We start from the raw sequence: 10,122 nt of genomic DNA on the forward strand, positions 1-10,122 counted from the left end.
TGACCCCATCATTGGCTGAACTAAACAAGTAGAGCCAGACAGCGCTCGAGTGAAATACCTCTCATATCCACAGATGCTTTTACTTAAGTTTATTTTCGAAAACAATATTTCACGTGGAAAACCCGTTGAGATGGAGCATCTAACTTTCAAGGGTGTGGACGGTGTCCACGGCCGTGCAGGTCACGAGAGGCAGATTCCGTGACCCACGGGGTTCCCTGCGTTAGCCGTTTCAAGAAGCGCAGATGGGCACTGAGAGCACGGCAGCGTCCACGGGCCGCCGGGCGGTACGGGCCGTAGAGACAGTAACCCCCTCGGCCAGTCGCCCACGTGGCTTCACACACGGCCACCGCCAAGAGGTCACCCCCTTCGTGATGAAAGGCAACGTTGTGAGTTACGCGACGGCGTTCCCGCGCTCCCACCTCTAACTCCCGTACCGTGTGGACAGAGGGAACGAGTGAGCGTCCAGCTCCCTGTCCTGCCACCGCCCTGAGCATTCTCGCAGTCGTATGGGCACCAACGACAGTGGCGGTGACATTGCCACGGTGCTTGTGCCAGGCTAGGGGCACTCCGAGGCGTTCACGTGAAAAGTCAAAGGCTCGCTCGCTAGCAGGAGGTCACGGGACAGATCCAGGTGCCATGGGTTGACTAAGACGCCTGACAGATGCACCACCCGTGCCCCCTACTGTGCCAACTTGTTGCGTTTTAGCCGCCCGGTGCACCGCTGCTTGTTCTTGGAGAACAACTGCACGGTTTTGACAACAGACCGAGGCTGACTGAGAAATGTGTCCGGGTTTTGTCTGTGGAGCAGGTGACGACCCGAAATTATGCTCTCGAAAGCGATCAGAAGAGTGATTAAAAAATAGGTTTAACCCAAAATAATGAAGATGTTTAAATGCTCAAACACCAAATAGACACCTACTGGCAGGCTGCATCAGGTCTGTATTAACCACACGCCATCCTTGTGGTAAAACATTCCCACAAACATGCTTTGATAATAATATACACATTATCCCTGAAACTGATTGGCCTACACCAAAAACAGGTCCCACAGGTATAAGTGCTCAACCTGAGCAATGAATGCTTTGATACTTACACTTACACTGCCTTTTTGCTGTTCACTGTTGGCATTGTTTTCTGGTCTAACACTGATGCAGAGACAAGGCCATGAAGGAAACTGTAGCTCTGGTATGATAAGAATAATAATGGTATAGGCCAATCAGCTCTAAGGACAATGCATACATTGTCAAAGCAGTTTGTTTGTATTTCCCTTGTACTCTTCACCTTGTGGAATTTTCTGGTCTCACACTGGAGGGACAAGGCCATGAAAGAGGCTGGGTAAAGAGTCAAGCTTATTATGTTGTAGATATAATCAGAAGAGTTGTTGGACTCCTCTGGCAACACTGCACTGAGTCTCACGTGCTCCATATCAGTCGGCACCTTCTCACATGGCCGCATCGTAGAGGTGTAAGTCTGCCTCTTGTCTGATGCAGTGCTGCAGCACCACAGCATACATTGTGCCGGGCTGCTGCTGCTGATGACCCAGCGTGCCTTCTGGACTATGTGAATCGTAAGAGTCCACACAAACATCATAGTCACTGGAGACCTGTACAAAAGATGGAGAGACAATTAGTTTCGTACAACAATTGGCTGCTGCTCTGCATTACCGCCCAATGTGGCATAAGCTCAGAATCTCTTTATCAATGGGGCGACTCGGCCAGCAGAAAACATCAAAGCACTTCACAATTACACCCATTCACACTCACTGGCTCACACACTCACCCACATGCACTCGCCCAATCACTCATTCATCCACCTACTCAACCACTCACCCACCTGCTCTCCCACTCGCCGATTCACCCACGCACTCAGTCAAGCACATCCTAATCAGAATTGTATTTCCCGTTGATTAAAGGCCACTGAGCTAAGAATATCTTTTTTCAAGGGCGACTCAACCGGCAGACAACATGAAAACATTCCACAATTTCAGATTTAAACAAAAAAGCAAACACTAATAGCAATATATAATTATATTGTTTATGTTTGTGCACTGTTTTCGATTTTCTTTTGTAATGTGGTGGTTAATTTTGCTGTAATTTGTATTTGTTGATAAGACTTAAAAGGAAGTGTCTAATAGGCAACGTTTCAGGCAGTTGCCCTTCTTCATAGAAGAGAGAGGCCAGCGAGACTTAGTGGAGAGTTGGAGACTGCACTTTACATCGTGGAATATGACAATTACATTTAAAATGTGAGATTTGGGCGGTCTGTGTGCTATTCGGAGTTCATCTGAGGTATCGCACAGCAGTAGGTTTCAGAATTGAAAATGAGTAAAGTAGGCATTGAATTATGATAATAATTGATGAGATTTGAGCACAGTTGGACTTGAGTACAGTTGGTATAGTGCAATGTTGTCACAGACGGCACTGCTATATTTTACAGTCTGCAGTAGTTTAGCAGTAGTTGTTGTGTTGTAATCCCAGTTGAGTGATTTGTATTTTTTTGAGTACATGGCAAACTTGGAACCTTGACACCGGCACAGAAACTTACATCGTCATCTGTAGGTCTCACGGGGTCGTAGTTGTCGTAAACGGCGTCTGCGTTGCCATCTGAACGGAATCGAAACAAACATCGGTGCATTCCACATAAACCAGTGGCGTAGTAACTACATTGTCAGCTCAGGGGTGCAGCAGTTGATCAGGTGGGGCCCAAATATTTGATTTGTCCTAATTGCGGAAGCCAAATGTTACTGCTGTAATTAGATTAAAATAAAACTTGGAAAGTAAATGAAAACATTTTCATTAAAAATAATTAATGTTGCGTTTTAAATAAGTTTTATTTATTTTACACACGATAGAAAACACATTTCATGGGGGTGGTTAAGGGGGGCCCCAACGCGTAGCTTTGGCCACCAGGGGGGGCCAAGGCACCCTCTGCTTGCCCCATACTCGTGACACCGCGACTCAAACCCGTTACTCTTCCTTATCCTCCATCAGTCTTTGTCAGAATCCGATTGGTCATCTCTGGTGGATGGTATAAAAATCTTTCCTAAATCCAGCTTGCTCATGTGGTTGTTTGACCTCTAAATTGTCCATTATTCTGTCCTCAAATATATTTGTGAATAATTTGTTTGTATGTAAATATTCATATGTATTTGTGATAGGATGCTCACGAGTTCATATACATTTTTAAGGCTGTTTTGTCTCCCTTTTTGAATAGAATACTGATTGAGGCATCATTCCATGATTTAGGCACTGTACTTAATTTATGTGTAACAATTTAGTAAATAGTTTAATCAAAATCTGTATTTAGACTGGAGAAATCTGATGAGCTATGAAACTCTTTGTCACAGATGTCCAGTAGGGACTAGGGGGTCAGCAAGTTGCAACAAACAATTCAAACACCGATAGGAGTAGAACATAGAGAAAAGGTAAGCAAGTGACTATAAATATGAAGTATATCCAGTAAATACAAATTGCTACGTTTGAGCTAACAGCTTATCCTGCTTCTGTGCTGATGTCCACAAGTATTGCATCTGCCCAAGGGAGGCTGCTTGTATATCCCTAATGGCTGCGTGTATGCCAGTCGAGGCCCGGTTTAGTTTATTAAAAAATGAGGATTGCCTGCGGGCAGCCGCTACATTGATATTGGTGTGGATGAGATGCGTTCCCTACCGTGCCGGCAGCCTTTCAGTCTCCTGACCTCTGCGTACACAACTCCGTGGCGTGGACTTGCAGCTGCTGTAGATGCTTCTGAAATGGGAAAACGTGCATTGATCACTGCGATTCCCGTCTCTCCGGCCTCATCATAAACACGTTGCTAACTGCCCCTCAGATTGCTCTGGAAAGCCCCACACTGTGTGTTTCAGACTTGCTTGGTTCAGGTGCGGGAGATGAATGATTGAGCTCGTGGAACTGCGCTGCGTATCAGGGACACCGGCAATTCGCCGACTCGCCGAAGGGGCTGTGATGCTGCTACAGCACAGCTCGTGTGCCGTTTTAACGACAGCGATGGTAACGATGATGATTCTGACAGTGATGGTAACGATGATGATGCTGACAGCGATGGTAACGATGATGATTAAAACGGCAGTGATGATAATGGTGAAGGGAAGTACATTTCTGTGCTGGGGAGAGCTGCAGTTATGGCTGTCTAATGGCCAAGGTCGTGCCGGGATGTCCTTAATTACGGTAGGATCACGTCAAGCCGCTGAAATATTGTCGGAATGAAGGAGAGAAGGGCATCGCGGTCTAGTGTGGTGCAGAAAGCACCGGGCATTGGGGATTCTAAACCACCAGGGTAGTCACTTTGGTGGCACATGCTGAATTGACATACGGATGTGACGAGGCCCTGGAACATTTCGGAGGTGGGTGATTGGCTCCCGGACCAGATGAACTGGTGCCTTGACCGCCTGCAGCTGATGGGTGCGTGCCAGCCGTGCGGCTGTAACAGAAGACAGGGTTAGATGGAACCTACTGGAAAATCACAGACCTGAGAGTGAGGGGCAGGTGCTTGGTAGGACCACCTTGACAAATTAGCTTGTGTTTTGCAAAAGCAAAACATTAAAGTGAGATTTGGTACAGTACACAAAATAAAAAAAAACTAGTGTCTTGTACTAAAGATTAATCACAGAAATTATCAACAAAAGGTGTATATCGGATCAATTGCTTATGCGGTGTTAAATTGGACAGACGGGACGTAACATCAGCGTAAGACTAAAAGAACACCAAAGGAACATTAAATTCTCTCAAACACAGCTGTCAGCAGTGGCACAGCATGCTTGCCAACAAGAACATTCAATTGATTTGATAACGTTGAAGTGTTATGCAGAACGAATTATTACTGGCCAAGATTAGTTAGAGAATCAATTGAAATTGAGAAGAATTTAAATAATTTTAATCGCTGTGATAGCTATAGACTCAGCGCAGCCTGGAAGAATATTAAGTAATACACAACACACATTGCAATTCCTTACAGGTGAGTCACATGCTAATTGGCTGATTACTGATCTATTACATAATTGCATACACCCCCACCTCCGCCTCTGATCTCGAATCCTGATGGGGTTCAACAACGATGACGTCGTCCTGCACTATTTAAGACCGGAAGCAGGTGGAATGGCGTCACTATAATGGCAAATCGCCGAAGATGCTGGATGTAATTATCAGCGAAACGTCGTACTACTCAAATTGTAAATGTTATGGATCCACTCTTCAACACACCGGTGGGCTAAAGTAGTGAAATATTTGTGTTTTGTCAACGTGACACATGTTTTTACTGATTGGCCGTGTCGGGTGGTGGAGGGTTGCGACACATACTCTTATATAAGTGCACAACGTTTTCTATCTGTGATTAACGCTGCACTTTCCGTCGTTTTCATGCAGGGAGCGCTGCAAACCTACACGCCCCCTGCATGAACGACGGAGGCGCAGGGACAGACGTTCGATTACGTTGGAATGGATCTGCAGACGGCGGTCTTCTCGCACGGCCAGCAACTCCGTGTCGCCTTGTCTCGATCCCGCAATCCCAAACAGGTGAAAGTCCACATAGAACCGAACCCCCAGCTAGGCCATCTACTTAACGACGAGAGGAAATTCACACGAAATGTCGTTTTCAATGAAGTCTTCCAGATGTAAAATGATATAAGCTTTTAATGAATAAATACAATTATATAATTCAAAACATAACACAATTCAAAGAAGTTTCATTTTAAAACTTTTAAACGGAGTATCGGGTGCTTGCGTTTATGCGTCGTTCGTGACTTTCCTGGCCGAAGGCCGTAAATGGTTGTGAGGGGCGCCACAGGCCCCCCGAACAAGCCCCAGTTTATAAATAACGCGATCTCACCCAAAAACCTTCATTATGAATGATACTGGCCGCGAAGGCCTCCGTGTTAAACTGATCAGCGGTGTCCTTGGCGTACCCTCAGGAGCAATCACGGAGGGCGCTTGCTGCTGGAGGCGGCGTGGGGTACCTCGCGCGCGGCGTGAGAAGACGAAGCACGCGACCCCCAGCGCGGCGAGGAGGGCGATCGAGAGGAGGCCCACCGCTGCCACCAACGCCGCGGGGACGCGGTAGGAGACGGGGGGAGGCGGCGTGGTGCTGCTGCTGGGAGGGGAGGTGAAGAGCGAGGAGGAGGCAGGCGTGGTGGTGGAAGGAGCCTCGTGTGTTGTTTTCCAGATGCTTGCATCAACAGGTGTATTCATGGTCATTGGTGGATCTGAGAAATACAGTTTACAAAATATTTGTATTATAGTCTTCATTGCCATCATAATCCTGGCCCAAAATAATGCAGAGCAGCAGTTTGGAAACTCCGTATAAGTGCGGTCTTCCCAGCAGTCCTCCTGTTATGTTTCAGACTCGGTAGGAGTTATTCTTTGGGGTTTTCGGTAAAGTCACGTAGATAGATTGAAATAACAAAAAACGACGTTTCGATCACAACACAAGCGATCCTCTCCTGCTGATGACGATCGCTTGTGTTCTGACCGAAACGTTGTAGTTCTTTGTTATTTTATTTCAAACTATCGACTTTACCAAAAAAGCCAAAGAATATGAATTATTGCAGTCACGAAGGCTTTAAGTCAAGATGCGGTAGGAGTTGTTGATATTTGCAATGCCTTTGTATTGTTCGCGTTTTGTGGTTATCCTCTGGTCCAACCCTCGTGCAGGTACGAGGCCAGGAAGGAGACTGTAGCTCTGTTGCAGGTCAATCAGTTCTCAGGGCAATGCATGCGTCATTATCGAAGCGTGTATCTTTGCAAGTCTTAACATAAGCATGGTGGTTAATGCAGACTTGATGAGGCCTCGCGAAAGGTGTCTATTTGGTCTTTTAACATCTTAACACTTGCAGTATCATTGCCGGGTAAAGCCTATTCATGAATGAATGGAATGCACCGGCTGAGTGTAACTTACCGTACACGTCAAGGTAATGTCCAAAAGATGCGATTTCTGCGCTGCCTCTGAAGCGCGGCGCACAGGTCCAAGAGCCCGTGTTGCGTTTGAGACACGCGAGCCGGTTGCTTCTCTTCGTCATGGAGGATTGAACGGTGCCATCAAGATACCAATAAACGCCATCACGATACCTGGGGTAAATAAGTCCACGTGGCTTTGTGGATATTTCACAGATCAAAATGATGGTGGAGCCCGCACGGACAGGGTTTGTTGCCCTGGTGGTGACTGCAGAGAGACAGAATTGTGCATTTGCAAGTCATCCTCAGCAGTAACCCCCCCCCCGTTTAACTCATGGAGTTCACATAACGCAGTTTCGCTTCAACGCGGTGTTTCTTCTCTGGCACGATTTTCGATGAACGCGCACCACCCCCACTATAACGCAAGGAGTCGAGCGGGTGACGGACGACTTTCTCTGAGCGTCGTGGGTGTTGGAAGCATTGTTTGATTAAGTTGGGAGCTGGTCGTGTAGTCCTGGTACTCAGATTGTAAATGTTGTGGCGTGGCTCTCCAACACGCCGCTTAGTGCTGTCCTAGTGACGAGTTGGCATGTTCTGTTGACGTGACAACCCTCACTAGTTGGTGGTGGCGGGTGGCGGCGGGTTTAACGACACATTTATATATTTACGCGATCTAACCCCAGAAAACCTCTTATGGATATTGGTCGCAAAAGTCTACGTGTTAAACAACACTGCTGCTATAGTACTGATACTGTAGGAGTGATACTGTAGGAGTGATACTGTAGGAGTGGTGCTGTAGGAGTTATACTATAGGAGTGGTACTGTAGGAGTGATGCTGTAGGAGTGATACTATAGGAGTGGTGCTGTAGTTGTACTGTAGGAGTGGTGCTGTAGGAGTGGTGCTGTAGGGGTGATACTACAGGAGTGGTACTGTAGGAGTGATACTATAGTAGTGCTGTAGGAGTGGTGCTGTAGGAGTGGTGCTGTAGGAGTGGTGCTGTAGGAGTGGTGCTGTAGGAGTGGTACTATAGGAGTGGTACTGTAGGAGTGATGGGTGCTGTGATACACGGCATGCCTGCCTCTTCCTCAGTCTTTGTTCCGGCATCTTTGTGTGGAGCATCATCTGACTCCCTCATCTTCTTCACTCGCCACATCTCTCACACACTTTTTATTGATTTGAATTGCTGTCACACCTAACATATTTATATAAATACAACACGTGTAAACAGAAACATGTCAGTATATTACACTGTTTGGATTGATCAGCTGTAGATATATAACTGCTCAGCCCGAGCTATCAATGCTTTGATATTTAAATTCCCTTTGTGATTTTCGCCTTTTGGCGCTGTTCTCTGGTCTCACGCTGGTCAAGCCCATGAAGGAGGCTGAGGCTCTCATGGAGGCCAATCACTTTCAGAGACGATGCACATATTATTGCTAAAGCATGGTTGTGTGCATGTTTTACCACAAGTCCACAAGTATGATGTGTGGGGAATGCAGACTTGATGCAGCCTTGCAGTAGGTGTCTACAATGGTGTTTGAACATCTCCTGTATTCTTGCCAGGTTAAAGGTAAATCATATTCTTTTTTTACCACGTAGCCTAAACCCAAAAATCGAACACGGATGCGTTAGCTATGAAATCGCGCCGTATTACGTGAACAACTCTCTGGTTTTGTCCGTCGGTACTGACATTTGACCACATCTCTCACCTCCACGCGAGTTGGATGTGTGAAAAAAGAGCTTCATAGTTAATCGGATTCCTCCAGTCTAAAGATTCTGATTTGTTGATCTGATCTGATGTATCATTGCGTTGCAAAGCACGCTCATACCATACCTTTGCTGGCCAACAAAGCAACTTCACGAGTCAATTTGCCGTTCACATAGCAAGTATAGTTCCCCGCATCTTCAAACTTAGCCGATGAGAGCAACAGCGAAAAGTTGCCGGTTTCGAATGCACGCTCTGGCACGGATGCCCTGTCTGTGAATGGAGAATACACAAACGCAGTGCTGCTGCTTGTTTGGTACAACACGTAAAATCTGTCTTGGCCATTTGTAAAACGCCAGGACACTTTATGTTGATGAATGGCACGGCTTATACACGGTAGCCAGACACTGTGAGTCTCTCCTGCTCCCAATCACGCACAGACAAGGGGTGAGAGAAGAGAGAAATAGCCCCCATCAATACAATCACAGCATGGCTGGCATTGCAAATACAATCACATTCATGGCTGACATTGCAAATACAATCACATGGCTGACATTGCAAATACAATCACATTCATGGCTGACATTGCAAATGTGCTACGAAGAATGAAAAGTTATTCATCTTTAATCTCTACATGGTCTTGCCCCACCTTATCTTGCCTCATTTCTTATGCCCCCTCTCGTGTTCACAATGAATGCCCTACAAGCTGCACCATCAACACCCTACCATCTGCAGCAACCGGCCTCAGAATCCTCATACTCGGACTACGAACCATACACCTGATTTAACCACATAATAAACCCGGACCCACGAGACCATAAACACAGCCTTGGAACCCACAGCGAGCGTGAGAGTTCCAGACGGAACGCAAAAGAACGCGTGAGAGCAGTGTAAATGCCCGTCGCATGGCATCCAAACCAGGGCGGCCAAACTCACCAGCGGGCTGGTGCGGGTGGACCCCGGTAACCACCAGCAGCAGCAGCAGCGCAATGAACACCACCGTCTCGCTGGACCTCATGGCTGTAGCGATGAGCGCAAACGCTAATCAAGTGGACGCTCCCTCTTAATTGTAGCTGGACAACTAAAAAAAACCCACCCACCACTCAAACATTTGCATATTTACTCAACATTGCCCTACAAGCTGCACCATCAACACCCTACCAACACCGCCCATAGAGAAAATGCCTATAAACCCTACAATGCCCATAGCCCACAGACCCAACACTGCCCATAGACTCAAAACTGACCTTAGACCAAACAACCACTGCACAAAGGCCTAACACTTGCCTTCAGCCATTTGGATTTTACAATGTTTTTCCTGCGCACGCAGATTGAATTGAGGAAGTGAATTGAAATCAAGTCCCTAAATTATCATTTGTGACGTCCACTGAACATCTGTGCAGGAAGTGATACGAGACTTCATGCAGATATGTCCACCCACTGGGCAAGTGGATCCAGGCAGAGCAGGGCGCTACACAGCACGGAGTCTCTACGAGTCTGACTCTCTCTGAGTC

At 46.7% G+C, this 10,122-nt stretch overlaps 1 long non-coding RNA gene across 1 annotated transcript; it reads right to left on the reverse strand.

Moving 5' to 3' along the window:
• Positions 1-1,338: 1,338 nt before the first annotated feature.
• On the reverse strand, positions 1,339-5,501 carry LOC144934985 (uncharacterized). Its single transcript, XR_013637242.1, has 5 exons — positions 5,445-5,501; positions 4,330-4,437; positions 3,669-3,746; positions 2,545-2,603; positions 1,339-1,603 (listed from the first exon to the last, which is right to left on the reverse strand). It is a non-coding gene; the product is annotated as an uncharacterized LOC144934985 (long non-coding RNA).
• Positions 5,502-10,122: the final 4,621 nt, after the last annotated feature.

Source organism: Lampetra fluviatilis, chromosome 12 (assembly GCF_964198595.1).
Source record: "Lampetra fluviatilis chromosome 12, kcLamFluv1.1, whole genome shotgun sequence".
NCBI classification, from domain to species: Eukaryota; Metazoa; Chordata; class Hyperoartia; order Petromyzontiformes; family Petromyzontidae; genus Lampetra; species Lampetra fluviatilis.